This window comes from Sorex fumeus, unplaced genomic scaffold (genome assembly GCF_029834395.1).
Source record: "Sorex fumeus unplaced genomic scaffold, SorFum_2.1 ptg000299l, whole genome shotgun sequence".
Lineage (NCBI taxonomy): Eukaryota > Metazoa > Chordata > Mammalia > Eulipotyphla > Soricidae > Sorex > Sorex fumeus.
Window position 1 is genome coordinate 199,107 of NW_026606356.1, and position 16,546 is coordinate 215,652.

Below are 16,546 nucleotides of genomic sequence, written 5' to 3' on the forward strand. Positions count from 1 at the left end.
AATGCAACAGTAGGAGGGGTAAGGCGGCAACCTTTTAAGCTGGCAAATGGGTCCAATACTCAGCACACCATAGGCCTCAGGCAATCCCAGGAGTGATCCTTCAGCACAATTAGTGCATTGCCGTTGTGCCCCCAAATAAAACCAAAATCAAAACCAAAACAAATACACAAAAGTAATATGTACCATAAGAATTAAACTGAGAAGCGAACTCAGGAATGACACAAACTAATTAGAGGGACCTGAACGACAGTACAGCACAAAGGGAGCTTGCCATGCCTGGGGCCATCCTGGGTAGACCCCTAACGCTCCAGAGACTCCTGCAATCCCACAGAGAGTGATTCCTATGCACAAAACTGAGAGTAATCCCCAAACATCAAAGGTGAGCACCAAAAACAAAACCAGGGAAGGAACTAGAGGAACAGCTACTGCACAACTGTCCGACATCCTGGCCCATCACAGTCCCCGCTACTCTTGGATACACAGCCATAGCCTGGGACAGGGAGCCCACGTGGTTCTCTCCAGACACGGTCGGCCCCACACTGCTCTCACCAACGGTTGACAGGTCCTCGTAGGTCTACAGAATCATGTGCCTGTAGTCCTTCCATTGAGAGGCACATCCACTCCTGTGGGGTGAAGCTCACGGTCACATCGGGGAAGGTCACCAAGTCCTGAGCCAACACACAGGGCGGCAAGAGTCAGGGTCTATTTCTACTCTGTTCCCTGGGCTGCAAGGCTAGAACACAGAGCCCTTGAGGGGCTCAGATTCTGTTCCCTTGGAACAGTCTCCATGTACACTCCTGGTTGACAGAACCCAACATCTCTCTAAGACAGCTGCATCTGATAAAATCTGAGTATGCTCTACTACAAGGTTTCTAAAGGTGGCGGTCTTGCTCCTGACCGAGGGCTCCTACAAGCACTGCAGATTAACAACTGCATGGAACCAGTGGGAACCAAATGAGTGACTCTGCTTTCAGCCCAATACACTAAACATACACCCCCTGCACCTCACAGCCCATGTTCGAAAGAGAAGGGGACACGCAATGTCTAGTCACCGACTATGCATGCAGATATGTGCCTGTAGGACTCTCGTCATGGTTCAGGGCCATCCCAATTGGCTTTCGAAGTGGAAAAAGTGTCTAGAGACCAAGAGCTCTGCTGCCTTAGGGCACCCACACCCTGCCCATGGCCTGAGACAGGTAGGGTCATTAGACACTCCCCTGCATGCATGTCTTTGCTCACGGGTCTCAGGGCTCCTCCTTTCAGCTAGGAGATCACAGTAGGCTTTAACTCAGAATGCCCTGAACCCTAGAGAGATGGGGCATGGATTGGTCAGAAGGAAAAGGTGACAAGAAAACCTCGTGTGTCTATATAAAAGGTAAAGGCCCTCCCGTTGTTCATCGATTTGCTCGAGCAGGCCCAGTAACGTCTCCATTGGAGACGTTGTTGTTACTGTGTCTGGCATACTGAATACGTCACGGGGAGCTTGCCAGGCTCTGCCGTGCTGGTGAGATACTCTCGGTAGCTTGCCGGTCTTTCCGAGAGGGATGGAGAAATAGTGGCCATGTGGGCCACTTCTAAGGCAAATGCCCTACCGCACAGAGTAAATTAGAGGGAAGGCATAAACAGAATCTGTACTTCTGAAAAGCCACAGATCTGTGGTTATACAAGAGCTAAGATCTAGCTTTTGGTTTAAGAGTGTAATATGGGTCCCAAGAAAATACAAGAGACAGTATAGCCTCGATCATGCACACAGCCTAGAGGAGTTTGATGGCATCACATTTTGTACTTTTGTTTTTGTCTGTTTTGGGATCCTCATTTGGGATGCTCACAGGCTTACTCCTGACTCTCTACTCAGGAATCACCTCTGCTGGTGCTCAGGGACCACACAGGATGCCAGGAATAGAACCCATGTCCACTGCTTCCAAGACAATCACCCTACCCACTCTACTGGCACACTAGACCCAGCAGCACATGGTATATCATCAGCACACTTGAAGTGATACCTGACTGCAGTAAATGCAAAAATGAACAAAAATGGCCAAAGCCCACAATTGTTTTTAAAAGTAAACAAAAAAGGATCCAGACAGACAGCATAGCATGTGGGGCACTGGGCTTGCTCACAACCAATAAAGGTTTGACTCTGACATTCCATAGGGTCCCTCAAGCCGTCAGCTGTGATCCCTCACAGTCCACAGGCAATCTCTGAGACTTGATAAACCAAGAACCATTGAAAGTGATCCCGTGGACTAAAACAGAGCAGTGCCGGATGGTGTGAGACCCGAAGAAATAAATCAACTCTGGTGGGAGAGACATTACAGCAAAAGGACACTGACTCTGCACACACATCCGGGTTTGATCCCCAGTAGCACACATGGTCCCAGAATATAGCATGAATAACTGAATACACAGCCAGGGATAATCTGAGTATTTGCAAGGGTTATTTCCAAAGCCAAATCTATGTAAAACAAAGAATTTGAACTTGAGGCCAGATGCAGCAGTCGGAGGAATAAAGCATCCCAATCACTGCTCCTATGAGCACTGCAGAGTAACAACTGTGAACGGAGCCACTGGAACCCAAATGGGTGACCCTACTTTCAGCCTAAAACACTATACGTACACCCCCTGCACCCCATATCCCCCGTTCTAGGGAGAAAGGGTCAATCAATGTCCAGACATCTACATATGCACATATACGCCTGCAGGACTCTCATCACAGTTCAGGGCCATTCCAAGTGGCTCTCGAAGCGGCAAAAGTGTCTTGAGCCCAACAGCTGTGCCCGACCCAGAGATCCATTTCTCTGGCTCTCCTAGACCAGCACATGCCCAGAACTGCAAACAGAGCAGCGAGTAAAAGCAGAATGTGTTCCAGAGCAGCGACTCTCTCCTGAGCGTGAAGGACAAAATAAGGAGTAATAAGCATGTCCTTGGACTTGAGTCACTGTAGCTGCCAGGGAGCAAATGACTCCAGCAGACCCCAGGGGGCCCGTGATACACACCAGGTAGGAATCCAGAGAACAGAGTCAAGAGGAAGTCCTATGCATCTCCCCTGTGAGACAAAAGTAACTCTAAAAAGAAATAAAGCAGCAGGATTGTGTAACAGGACAGCAGGTTGCAGACAGCGAGTAGGGCTGGTGATCCTCGCCAACCCATAGGGTTCCCTAAGCACTGCCAGTTACAATGCCGGAGTGCAGAGCCGAGAGTATAATCCCCAGAATCACAGAAAACAAAATACCCAGATACAAACCCAGGACTCCCAGCAACCCACGTGGTCCCTGAGATCTGTCAGGAGTGATCCTTGAGCACTGAGGTACAAGTACTCTTTGAGCTGGGTGTGATCCAAAAGCCAAATACAACAAAACTGACACAAACATCACCTCCAACAGCAGCGACTGGCACTCCCACCAGGAGGCACATCACAGGATCCTTCCTGAAATAACTCAGACATATTTGTCCCAGGAAGCCTGAGCACTCCTGTCACTGCAGCACCTCATATTGTTACTCCCCTCCTACCTGGGGTTGGTGTGACAGATGGCATGTCACCATCTTCTGCCGCCTCTGTTTCTTCCGAGGACCAGAAACCTGGAGAAGTCAGAGCTGAGAACATTGGAGAGCAGCACAACTCCCCATCTCTGACCAGCCACACCCTTGGGCACTGGCTCATGGAACCACCTTGGGAACAATGCCAGATGCTTCTGTTTCCCCAGGAGAAGAAAATGAGTGCTGACGTTCCCAACAGAAGGTCTGGGCTTGGCTATGACAGAGAAAACTCAGCGCTGCCTTGGCCTGGGGTCTCCCCCATGGGTCCCATAGAAGGTGCTCACAGGCCCAGCCAGGAGCTGACTCCAAGGCCAGCTCACACGCATCAGCGCCACCTGCAGGCCGGCAGGAGGACTGCCCCCCGCAACCATAGCGCAGAATGTGGCTCTATAACTGGGGCCGACCCTCTCCTCTATAAAGAAAACCAAACTTTGAACACACATACACACACACACATGCACAGAACCTTTTCTCAGTGTGCTTACCTTGATAGACAGGGGTCTAGACAGAGCTCTGCAACTTGATATGAAAGCAGAAATTGCTGTACGGACAGACTGTAAACTGCTACGATGCTTGTCTTGCTGACACCAATCACTTCTCTACATTCCGGTCGCCGCCACAGCACTCCAGGAATAATACCTAAATCTAGAGCCAGATTAAACACTCGGGGTATCTCCAGGGATTTAGAGCCCCCATTCTCCACACCAAAAACTATCCGCAAAAGAAAACTAACATGAACAAACTCCAGCAGGATGCAGTCCTCAAGCACTGGCAGGTGTGGCCCCAAATCCCATCTCACCTGCTCCCCTAGTAGTGAATAGACCCCGGGAGAGTAGCTCAAAGGGTTGAGCACGTGCTTTAAGGTGGGGGACATGGACTCTCAGAGACACATAGACAGAGGGGCAGAGTCCCTGACCATCTCCAAGTTTGTAGCAAAAAGAAGCCAGAAAATAAAAGACAGACTTCCTCCTGCTCTAGGACTGCACCAGCCTCCAGAGTGAGGCATGTACGACTTAGTGTACCTGGTCCCTGGAAACCCCCTTTCCGAATGAAGTTCATTCCAACAGCAGGGCACACACCTGGTCTGGGAGAGAGGGTCAGTGGGTAGAGCGAGGCTGAAAACTTGACAGGTGAACCAAAAAATCTTTTTCTGTGGAAAACAATTACATAGGATTAGCAGAGATAGTACAGTCGATAGGGTGTGTTTCTTTCCAGCAGCTAAGCCAGATTCAATTCTCCACAGCAGTTAGGGCCCCCCTGAGCACTGCCAATCACGATACTGAGCTCAGATCCTCGACTAAGTCCTGAGCTCTGAATGCTTTGAACCAAAATCTACAATTCAAAAATAACAAATCAAAATTTTTCTGTGCAAAGAGGCTGCAGACATAGTACAGCTGCAGAGGTGCTCGTCTTACTGGAGAAAAACGATATTTCTCTACTGCCATCCCATATGGTTCCTTGAGCACCACTTGGAGCAACCCGAGTATAGTCAGGTCTGCCCCCCAAAAACCTACTAAAAGTTAATTAAAACAAACCGATAAAGGCAAGGGAGCCATGGTGATCATTTATCCTTCGTGAGAGCGCTCAGGGCATGCACTGAAAGAGCAGAGGTGACTTCCTGCTAACACTGCACACTCCATTGCAGGACCCCTGTGGCCCCAAACAGCCCTTAGGCACCACCTCCTCTGTCACCAGGCTCTGCATTCTCTCAAAGCTTCCTATGGGACCCCCAGAACCGACTGGAGTTGGGGGGATGTGAAAGTCAAAAGCTCTACCGCATACTATTGGACCCAAGCGAGTGAGGAATCGCCCCCCAACCCCACCCCACCGGGCAGGAGGCACGTACATGGAGGGGACACTTGCCTTGTATGCTGCTGACCAGGATCGAGCCAGCATCCCCGTGGGTCCCCCAGCACCGCCAGGAGAGATCCCTGAGGGCAGAGCCAGGAGTCAGCCCTGAACGAAAATTGTTTCGAAAACAAGAACGAAACAAACGCCTCCCACGGCTTACCTGGGGGAGGAGGCTGCGTGGGAGGCCAGGGACCCCTGCAAGACTAGCCCCCAGGCGTCTTCCTCAACCACTTTTCTTCAGCGCCTCCCGGACCGCCCCTTCACAGCTGCCCAGGGAGACGCCTCCAGCCCAGCCCCCTGTTCCATAAAATCCAGAATAAACGGGACAAACCTCTGGGCGGGGGCTGGGCGTCCAGGGGAGGGGCCACCGCCCGCTCGGCACAGAGCGACCCCCGCTCACAAGGCGGAGACCGCGGAGGCTCAGGGTGCCCAGAGCGAGCCTGCGGAGGAGGAGGCTCTGAGGAGCGGCTCTCTCAGGCAGCTGAGGAGGAACTGGGCGGGACCCCCTAGTCCGCCTGGTCGCCCCTTCCCGCCCCTCCCCGACTGCTCACGCTCCGACGACTCCGGTGCCTGGCGGGAGATCCTGCCGCCCCAAAGACCCCAGGGAAAGGCGGGGCTCCGTGACGTCACCGACACTTCCGGTCAGAGTCTTAAAGGGCCAGGCTCCAAATACTCCTGACTCGTCCTTTCTTTTTTTTTTTATGTTAAATGTTCAGTTTATATTGACCATTTGATGCATTAAAGGAAAAATCTGAATAGAAAAGCATGGAATAGTTAATATATTAATCATTAATTTAGCACTCTGAAAATTCTTTCACTATCAAACCTGTTACCAAGAAACCATTATATCTTCCGACAGATCATTTGAGCTTCTCTGTAAATGAGAGCATGGGTTTAAATTTCATAAATGCATTGTACAAAAGAGTTATATATCAACTTAATACTGTAAAATAAAGATAAAGGATATCAAGCTAACAATTTGTTTATTTTATTTTTTAATCACTGAGTTGCCTAAACATAGCTTTCATTGAAAAATATCATTACTGCTCTTCTCAGTTCGTAAAATTAAGAATTTATGTAGTGTCTCATAACAAGTCTCAAAATGGAGACGTTACTGGGCCCACTGGAGCAAATTGATGAACAATGGCAGGACAGTGTTACAGTGTTACAATAGTATCTCATAGACACAGGCACACACATTAATGGCATTATGTCATTGTCCAAGATACAGAATAATTTAGCATGCTTCAAACCAAAGCAAGTTACCCACACTGCTGAAGTGTTTGCTATGTTTTATGGAAAAGCCTCTCCATTGACCAGAAAGAGTAGAATTCTTTTTGCTGTCATTGAATGGAATATGTCACTCGTAATAACCAGGAGACAGAAGGCAAAGGAAAGGAAAGGGAGAGGAAAAGAGGCTGGGGGTGGGGAGAGAGAGAGAGAGAGAGATAGAGAGAGAGAGAGAGAGACTGAAGGAGAAGTCAGAAAAAGGGAAAGGGAAAGAAAGATTGATTCCTAATGAATGTATAAGTGTGCTCTGTAATTTATTTTTTCCTCCAGAAATATTTTCCCTTTGAGAAACATACTTCCAGTTGAATGTTACTGATAGTACCTTTATAAACATGATTTTACTAATAAGACTTCTGTGTTTTATTTCGCCTATTTTCTTCATTTGATAAACTCCCTTTCATCCCCAAAGAATCATCTTTTTATTGACGCCTACCTTTTCTAGTCTTTTCGGTCACATGAGGGCTCCTTTTCTTTATTGTTGAGGCTCTTTGCATCTCTCTCATCTCTTTGCATCTCCCCCACTTAAATAAATGGTACTAAGACAATATCAACATCTATATCAATCTATGTATACGTATATATATATATATATATATATGTATATATACACATATAATCAGTTCCAGATAGAGGAAGAAATTAAAAATGAAACATATAAACATACAATTTTTTTAAAAAATGAGAAGCATTAACATTTTACATATACATAGTCATCACTTCATAAAATGAATTGGGAGTGGCTCTTTTTTTATATTCAATGAATAATTCATGTAAGATTGGAATCATCTGTTTTTGAACATTTGGTAAAACTCACCTGAAAATCCTCTAGAGCCTATTATTATTTTTTGTATGAAAAATGTATGGGCACTAATTCAACTTTATATAGGATCATTTGGATATCCTCTTTCTCTTTTAAAAAATTACAATAAATGCATTCTCTAAAAATTTTCATGTTTTACGTAAATTTTCAAAAATATTTACATTTGTGCATTATATCCCTTAGTAGATTTTAATCTCTGTTGACCATTGACCATTTCAATATGTCTCATTTATATTCTTGTTTTATTTGTACCTTTGGGGGAACCGGTGGAGCTTTCTTTTTTCAAATTTTTTTTTAGTAGTTGGAAGAAATAGCTAAGAGGACGAAGAACCTCCGGCTCCGGGCACATCTCTTTGATTCCACTGTTCTTCCTGCATTAACATATGCCTCAGAGACCTGGGCCCTACGCAAACAAGATGAGAACGCCATTCAGGTCTCCCAAAGAATAATAGAAAGAATAGAAAGAGCTATGCTTGGAATATCACGTTCCACTCAAATGAGAGAACGAATCCGGAGTTCTGACATCCGTCGACGATCAAGGATCAGGGACGCTGTCTCATTTGCCAAGGTGTCGAAAATCAGATGGGCTGGTCACGTAATGAGATTTAAAGACGACCGTTGGACTAGAGCTGTTACTGATTGGATTCCACGGGATGTCAAGAGACCGCGTGGCCGCCCACCTACCAGATGGTCAGACTTCTTCCTGAAGATCATGAACGATCGGTTTGAGGCCCTTCATGTTCCCAGAGCGAACAGATGCCATTGGGCTACACTAGCACGCAACAGGGACAAATGGAGACGTTACTGGCGCCCGCTCGAGCAAATCGACGACTAACGGGAAGTTAAGTGATTAAGTGATTTTTTAGTAGTCGGAAATGTATTACTCATGTTAAACAATTTTTTTATTTGGTTTATCCCAATTATTTATTTGTTTTCTATATCATTAATTTATGCTTTTGCATTTATTATCACCTTTTGAAAAATTTTACTTTAGTTTATTTTACTTCTTTTCCTGATTACTTTCTTTAATTACATAAATTACTTGCTGAATTTTCAGACATTAGAAAAACAAATGTATGTACTCAAAATTATAGATTTCCCTCAAGCAGCTTATAAACTTTATCTTACCAATGTTGAAATTCAGTATTTTAAAAACTAACTTTCAGAGTCAGAGAGGTGTTTTAGGAAGTTAGGCCTTGCATGTGTTTCTAGTTTTCCCCCGGCATCAGATAGGCCCAATAACCTTCTTCCCAAATCCTAGCACACTAGAAGTGATTTCTGAGCATAAAGCCAGGAATAAGATCTGAGCATAGCTGGGTGTGGCCCAAACCACAATTCCTGGTAAAAGTGAATAAATAGAAACTAAGTACTCTCAAATTTCCATTTTAGTTTCTTTTACTCATGAGTAAATAGAAATTTATTTTTTACTTTCAGGAATTTGTGTTATCTCTATAACAATTATGTTCTATGTTTAATCAGGCTATATGATACCAGCTTTTATTTTAATTTGTTGGTACTAATATTAGTTCTGGCCAGTCATTGTAAGTATTCTCTGTGAGCTTGAGAGAATGTGCATTCTACACTGTTGGCGGACAGTGTATTGTATGTACAACTGAACTTATTTTACGAATCAAGGATATGTCTCAGTGATAAAGCATGTGTAAGGACTCAGATTTGATTCCTGGCGCTTCTAAAAATAAAATAAATAAACGAACAAGTTTATTGCTTTTTAAAATATTTTGTATCACAACTCATTTCGTTTGGGGGGTGAGTGTGGGCTTTCCAGTAGCAACCAGAAAAACTGCTAGACAAATTCTAAAAGAGCTGTAACACTTTTAACTAATTTCTTGATTTACCTATTAGTGATGATAGAATTGCCCACAAAGACGATGGTGTTAAGTTCTTCACATAAAAAAAGTGTCTGTCTGTGGCAGAGGCAGACTTGGGGTGGGGTTGGAAAGAGGAAAATTGAGGACATTGGTGTTGAGAAGTGTACACGGGTCAAAGGACAGGTGTTTGAGCATTGTAATACTGAAACTCAATCATGGACAACTTTGTTTTTCTCACGGTGATTTAATAAAAGAATTTTAAATACTTGAAATATTTTGAAACTACTTTATTAGGTGCATTTAAGTTGGAATTGTTAAATCTTTCTGGTAAGTCTGAATTTTAAATAATATATAGCAATCATACTAATTTCATTTTGTATTTATTATCTTCACAGGGCAAAGCCTGGCAAGCCACCAGTGAGGTATTCAATATGCAAAAAACAGTAACAACAAGTCTCACAATGGAGCTGTTACTGGTGACTGCTCGAACTATTTGTTGAACAGCGGAGGACAGTGCTACAGAGCTATTTATTATCTTAAATTCTGTTTTGTGTTGTATTAATAAACTTTCATTGACGTTCTTGTGGGCTGGAGCGATACCACAGTGTGTAGGGCGTTTGCCTTGCACACAGCCAACATGGACCCGAGTTGGATTCCTCCGCCCCTCTCAGAGAGCCCGGCAAACTACCGAGAGTATCTCTCCCACATGGTAAAGCCTGGTAAGCTACCCGTGACGTATTCAATATGCCAAACACAGTGACAAGTCTCACAGTGTTACTGGGCCCTCTTGAGCAAATCGATGAACAACGGGAGGACAGTGACAGTGACAGTGACCGTTCTTGTGGATATTACTATATATCTTTAGATTTATTGCTAACATTTCCCCCTTATTGTTTTATGTGTTTTTGTACTTAAAAAACACATGCAGCTTAAATTTGTATGTTTTTATCTGCTCTGACAATTTCACATTAAATTCAAGACATATCTATCATGATTCCTCATATATTTGAATTTATTTTGCCACCCAATTTTGCTATTTGTTTTTTCTTACTCTAATTTCTTTGTTTGGTTTTGGGGCCACACCTAGCAATGTTCAGGGGTTACTCCTGGCTTTTCACTTAGGAAGTACTCCTGGTGATACTTGGGGGACCACACGGGATGCCTGGGATTGAACTCTGGTTGGCTGTGTGCAAGGCAAGCACCTTACCCACTGTACTATCTCTCAGGTCCTCTCTAATTTTAAAATAAATTCTGGCATCTTCCCCACTCCTATTCTTTTAGACAGAGATTTTCCTCCCTCATATACATTTTTTCTCCATTGATTTAGAGACTATAAGACATTTTTAAACTTTTAGTCATTACCTAAAAGTTTCCTAGAGCTTAAATACCTTACGAATTATAATTCGGATCAGTAGTTTGGTATTTGTCCCAAATAAATATAAAATTTAGGATTTTTTAATTTTCAGTCAATTCCATCCCCCATCAATACACTAATGTTGACTCAAATATTGTTTATCATTGATTTTTGCTTCTTTAATCTCTTAGAAATTATTATAGCTTTTTATATGTATTGTTAACCTATTAAATGTTCGCACAATCTCTTCTTTTTTAAAAATTTTATTAAAACACCATGAATTACAAGGTTGTTTTTTTCTTTTTGGGTCATGCCTGGCGATGCTCTCAGGTTACTCCTAGCTCTGCACTCAGGAATCACTCCTGGCCGTGTTCAGGGGACCATATGGGATACTAGGAATTGAACCTCAGTTGGAGAGTGCAAGGCAAATGCCCTACCCACTGTGCTATCGCTCCAGCCCCTACAAAGTTATTCTTAGTTGAGTCTTAGACATACAATTTTGCAGCATGCATCCAACCACCAGTGTCAATCTCTCTCCACATATCCTCTTTGCTATCCAGACTTTCTTTTTTTTTTTTTTTGGTAGAGAAAGTTCAATTTTTGTTTCCGTTTCTGGTCTTGGATTTCTAGCAGGACATCTGCTTGGTTGCTAGCAGGACATTGGGGGCTCACCACGTACCAGATAGATTGAGAGGGAGGGGCTGAACACATAGCCTATGGAGGCAAAATGTTTACATTTTCACTAAGGGAATAAAATTCACAAGGATTTCCATGTAAACACCCACCAGTACAGTACTCCAACCCTGACCCCCAACCAAGACCACCAAAAAATAACGCTCAGAAATTACTGCGCGTTAATATTCAGATATCATGTTTTGTGTTTATTTATTTTTGGGGGGACATATTCTGTAATGTTCTAGACTTTTGCCTGACTGCTCAGGGGAACAGGGCTCGGGGAACCCTCTGGGGTTCTAACCATGGATCCTGGGGCAGCTACTCCCAGTTCGACTAATTTTTTTTATTTTATATTTTTTATTTTTTATGTTAAGTATTTTTATTTTTTAAATTTATTTATTTATTTATTTTGAATACCCATCTCTCCACCAGTGACCGGTTCCCACCACCGTGGATCCCAGTATGCCTCCCACCCCCCACCCCCCACCCCAGACTGATATTTTTTAATTGCACAAAACTTCCAATTGCTGGAGTAGCTCCAACTGTTCATGTATTCTGTTACAACAGTTGAGCATGAAACTAAGTCAATCAAAAGCCCAGAATGGGCCTTGGGGTAACCCAGAATGATGCTCAGGAATTGAGGAATGGAAAGCATTCTATGTGTAGTCAATATTCCTGTCTATGTGTTTGTATATCTTCATATCCAGTGGTGTTCTCAAGCTACTCTTAGCTCTGTGCTCATCAACTCTTCAAACAGTGCTCAAGTCGACAATGCACTGAATTCAACTGGGATCTAAAATAGATCAGCCACATGAATTGAAAGTCCCTTCTTCGCTCTGTAGCTGAGTGGTCATTGATTAGTTTAGTAGTGGATGAATTATGCAGCAAAAATTAAATTCTTTCAAAATTTGAACCAGTGCTCAAGAAGAATTATAGAGTGGGTGTGCAGGAGAAAGTCACTTTTTCAGTTGTGTTGACCTATTGTTCAGCTATGAGTTTTAGTTTATTAGAGGAAAATATGAATAAAATGTATAGTAAAATGGAGGGCTGGAGCAATAGCACAGTGGGTAGGGCATTTGCCTTGCACGCAGCCCACCCGGGTGTGATTCCTCCATCCCTCTCAGAGAGACTAGCAAGCTACCAAGAGTATCCCACCCACATGGCAGAGCCTGGCAAGCTCCCTGGGGCGCATTCGATATGCCAAACACAGCAACAACAAGTCTCACAATGGAGACGTTACTGGTGCCTGCTGGAGCAAATCAATGAACAGTGGGACAATGGGACGACAGTGCTAAAGTAGTACAGTGTTTAATAGTAAAACACAAAACTTAGTTATTTTAGAAGTTTACTTTTTAGTTTGAAGAGTTGATATCTGTATTTATAGACTTAATTTCTTGCAATCCCTCACAAGGGCACCTGCCAATCATGGAGTGAAATAGGAACAATGGCTTAGGGTGCACAAGAATGGTGTGGTTTATGATCAATACTTGATTGCTTTGTATAATCAGTTTTATTATTTTCTATGTCAAGGCTTGCTTCACTTTATGTCGACGTAAATTTACTGGGTGTTGAAAGATAGCCCCATGACAAGTGGGCCCTAGCAAAGCAAGTCCCAGCCCATATCCCCCCTGCAGCTGCGGCAGGTTGACAACACCAGGTACCCCCATCTCCTCCTTGCCCCTGGAATTCGCCAGGTAAGGCCACAAGGCTGGAAAAGGCCTAATGAGGCATCTCCTTGCCATGGAATCCGCCTAATAAGGCCACAAGTTCAGAGAAGGCCTAATGAGGTATTTTCTTGCCCTGGAATTCACCTAATAGGGCCATAAAACCCGAAAAGGCGTAATTGACTGCCCGGTGGGATGGCCTGGTGACAGGTACAGAAGAGAGTGGCTGGTGCTGATGGCTTGTTGCAAAATGACTGGCTGCCTGCGTGCAGTATCTAATGTGATAATTCAAATGTATTGGGTGATTTGTGCGTGGGCATTTCTGAAATGCGCGGGAAGATGGCCTATAAAAAGCCCCCTTTGAAGAGGCTCGGGGCTCTCTGTCACTGATGGTTTGCGGTCATGCTGTGAGCCCAAGCATGCTCAAATAAACCTCTTGCTTTTGCATGGACTTGGTCTCTCAGAGTTCTCCTTGACAGGTGAGGCTGTCATGATCTCGGACCCTAACAGGTGTCAGGATATGGGACATATGAGTTAACTAATTTTGTGGGTGCTTATGAAAATGACACGTGTGTAGGATGTGTTTTTTCCTCGCCTGTGCTTGTGGTGGGAGGCTGATGCTCTTGCCTAGCAGGACTGCCCTCCAGATGCTGTGAATACACTCCTCCAAAATTTATTTGTTGACGTCTCCTTGTCTCCTTGGTTCATGACCTCAAAAACTTTGAGGCTCATGTGATATTTGATGTGGACTGAAGCACAACAGTACCTGTGGACAGCTGCAGAGATTTTTTGGCAAGTAAAACAGATTATATTTGGAGGGGCTTTTGAAGGTGTTGAGGGGAAGTGAGTGAGGAAGAGAAGAAAATCAGAGAGAGGGAGTAACGCGTTCAAGAAAGAACACAGGCCTCTCCGCCCTTGGGGAGAACCCCTACACACATCCCAGTATTAGACATGGAAGTATGAAAGTACACATCTCAAGAGGGCGACACATGTGCTGGGGCACTCCACGTGCTTGTGCCCCTGGGCATAAGGAGCACATAAGACCGGGCAGCATATAAGTCGCTACAGAGATTTTTTTCAAAGAACCACTTTGTATATGCTTTGTTCAAACCTTTACTCAGTTGCCCAGGGTGTCTGAAGAACTGATGTCCCCAAATCTCTCAGATTTGGGTATTAGGAGTCCTTTGTTCCTCCCAGGAAGTCACTAACGATCTTCTCTCTGGGCCTTTAAATCACTGTTCGGGACTTTGTGGAAGAATGGACGCAGTGCTAGTGACCCGAGCAGGCCTGCACACGACATGCCGAGATGGACCACAAGGGTCATGTGAAAGATCTCAGAACAAGCACATCATTTTCAGGATCAGTGAGTTTTTTATTGTTTTTGTTTTCTTCTTTGTATCAATTTGGGAAGGGGCACACGAAGAAGTGCTCTGCGATGATTCGTAGTGGGGCGCCAGGAACCACATGGGTGATGGGGATGGAACCCAGATTTCCACTTCATACAAAGCAAGTGCCCTTCCACTGCACTATCACTAGGGCCCACAAACCAGTTCTCTGACACCATTAAGACTTGTGCTAACTTTCTAGAGAAGGCACACTCACAGTATTCCACTATTATGAAAAATACTAGAATTTTTTAAGTTTTCATTTGACTCATTTCAGTGTCTAGGGAGATTAAGTTCCTGCATTCCCAGCATCAGGCTCTGGACTTCCTCCTAAGTTGTCGAGAGACCATAGATGTGGTGGTTGGGATGGAGCCTGGACCTCCACCGTTGAAGTCATATGCTTGCTCCACTGAGCTATCCCAACAGCCTAAAAATATGTCTATTCTATTATGAATCTTGCCAGCTACCTCATATTGATGACCTCATTCTCAATGAAACTGCAGCAATGCCAAATCCTGAAGCTGTGGTTTGAGTTCTGAAATTGATCACAGCAAGCCAGATAATAATTAATCCTATAGACCCTGGATGAATAGGCCAGCAGGCGGATCTCTGTGGTTCTCTCAGTAAAAACAGGCCCACAGAAAAGAGAAGATCCTCTGGGAGGAACACCGTGAGGAGCCTGACAGCCCTCATAGTAATTTGTGGGCTTTTGTATTTGTCTAGAACCAGTGATATCTGGGGGAGCATGGAGTGCTGGGGATCAAACCATGATCAGTCATGGGTAAGAACAACACCATCCCCTCTGTACTGTTGCTCCACCAAAACCAGCTTTGTCAATGGCTCAATAATTCACGTTTAAGGATTAAGGCTGAAGAAAATCTCTTAGTGAGTCAGAGTGAGAACAGCAGGTAGGCACACAGGGTGACAGGGAGAGATCGCTGAGCACCACCCAAAGGAACCCCTGATGACCATCAGGAAAAAACCCTCTGCAACACCAGGCCCCACAACAAAATAAAAGTACTTTTTCCAGTTTGCTCAAAAACCAAGCTAATGATCCGAGGCAAAGACAAGTGTAGGGACAGAGATTGGGGGGGGGGAGGTGGTTCTGCTGCTCCTGAAAAGGGCACCCCGACGTTGCGGGCTGTGCAGCCAGGCTGGTAAGTGACAGAGGGAGATGGGACATGGAGGGTTCCGAGTCTCATGGGCACATGACAGATGAAGAAGAATGGAGCAAAGTGAAGAAACAAAGCAAGTTTTCAAGATGCACAGTTTCGGAGAAGGAAGGTCAGCGTAAGCCCGACACACTCACCTGGATCCAGGAGCCCAAGGCAGCCGGGGTCGGCAGCACAATTCACACAAGTTCAGGGCACCACACACTGCGCAGTATCCATGCCAGGGAGGGACCGGAGACACTCACCTGTGTTGGGATCGGAGATCACCCCTGAGGATTCAGACAAAGAGTCCGGCGGGAATGCAAACCACACATCGAGATTTTATTATCCAGCTAGCTGGGCCCTCCCGTTGGTCGTCGATTTGCTCGAGCGGGCCCAGTAACGTCTCCATTGGAGACTTTGTTGTTACTGTGTCTGGCATATCGAATACTCTCGGTAGCTTGCCGGGCTCTCCGAGAGGGGCGGAGGAATCGAACTCGGGGCTGAAGCATCCTAACACATAGGTCAGAGCTCAACCCTGAGTGCTTATAGTCAAGGGTTTATATAGCCATCCTGGGCTCTCAGGCCCCAGAAGCAAGCTCAAAGAAAAGAAAAAAAAACTTCCAAAAGTAGATATAACTTCAAGCATTCCAAATACAAACATGGGAGAAAAAAAAAATCAATGTCATACTTCAAGAAAACATATTGTCAGTCAGATCCAGGATACATGAGACTTGTATATCAAGAAAATATTCCCATAATAAAAAAAATAAATCTTGGGGCTGGAGCGATGGCACAGTGGGTAGGGCGTTTACTTTGCACTCAGCCAACATGGCCGACACAGGTTCGATTCCCAGCATCCCATATGGTCTTCCAAGCACCGCCAGGAGCAATTACTGAGTGTATGAGCCAGGAGTAACCTCTGAGCATCGCCAGGTGTGACCCAAAATGTAAAAAGACTATCAATGTCATACTTCAAGAAAACATATT

At 44.7% G+C, this 16,546-nt stretch overlaps 1 non-coding gene across 1 annotated transcript; it reads right to left on the reverse strand.

The window, feature by feature from the left end:
* Positions 1–9,271: 9,271 nt before the first annotated feature.
* Positions 9,272–9,333, reverse strand: LOC130018857 (U7 small nuclear RNA). Its single transcript, XR_008791656.1, has one exon. It is a non-coding gene; the product is annotated as a U7 small nuclear RNA (small nuclear RNA).
* Positions 9,334–16,546: the final 7,213 nt, after the last annotated feature.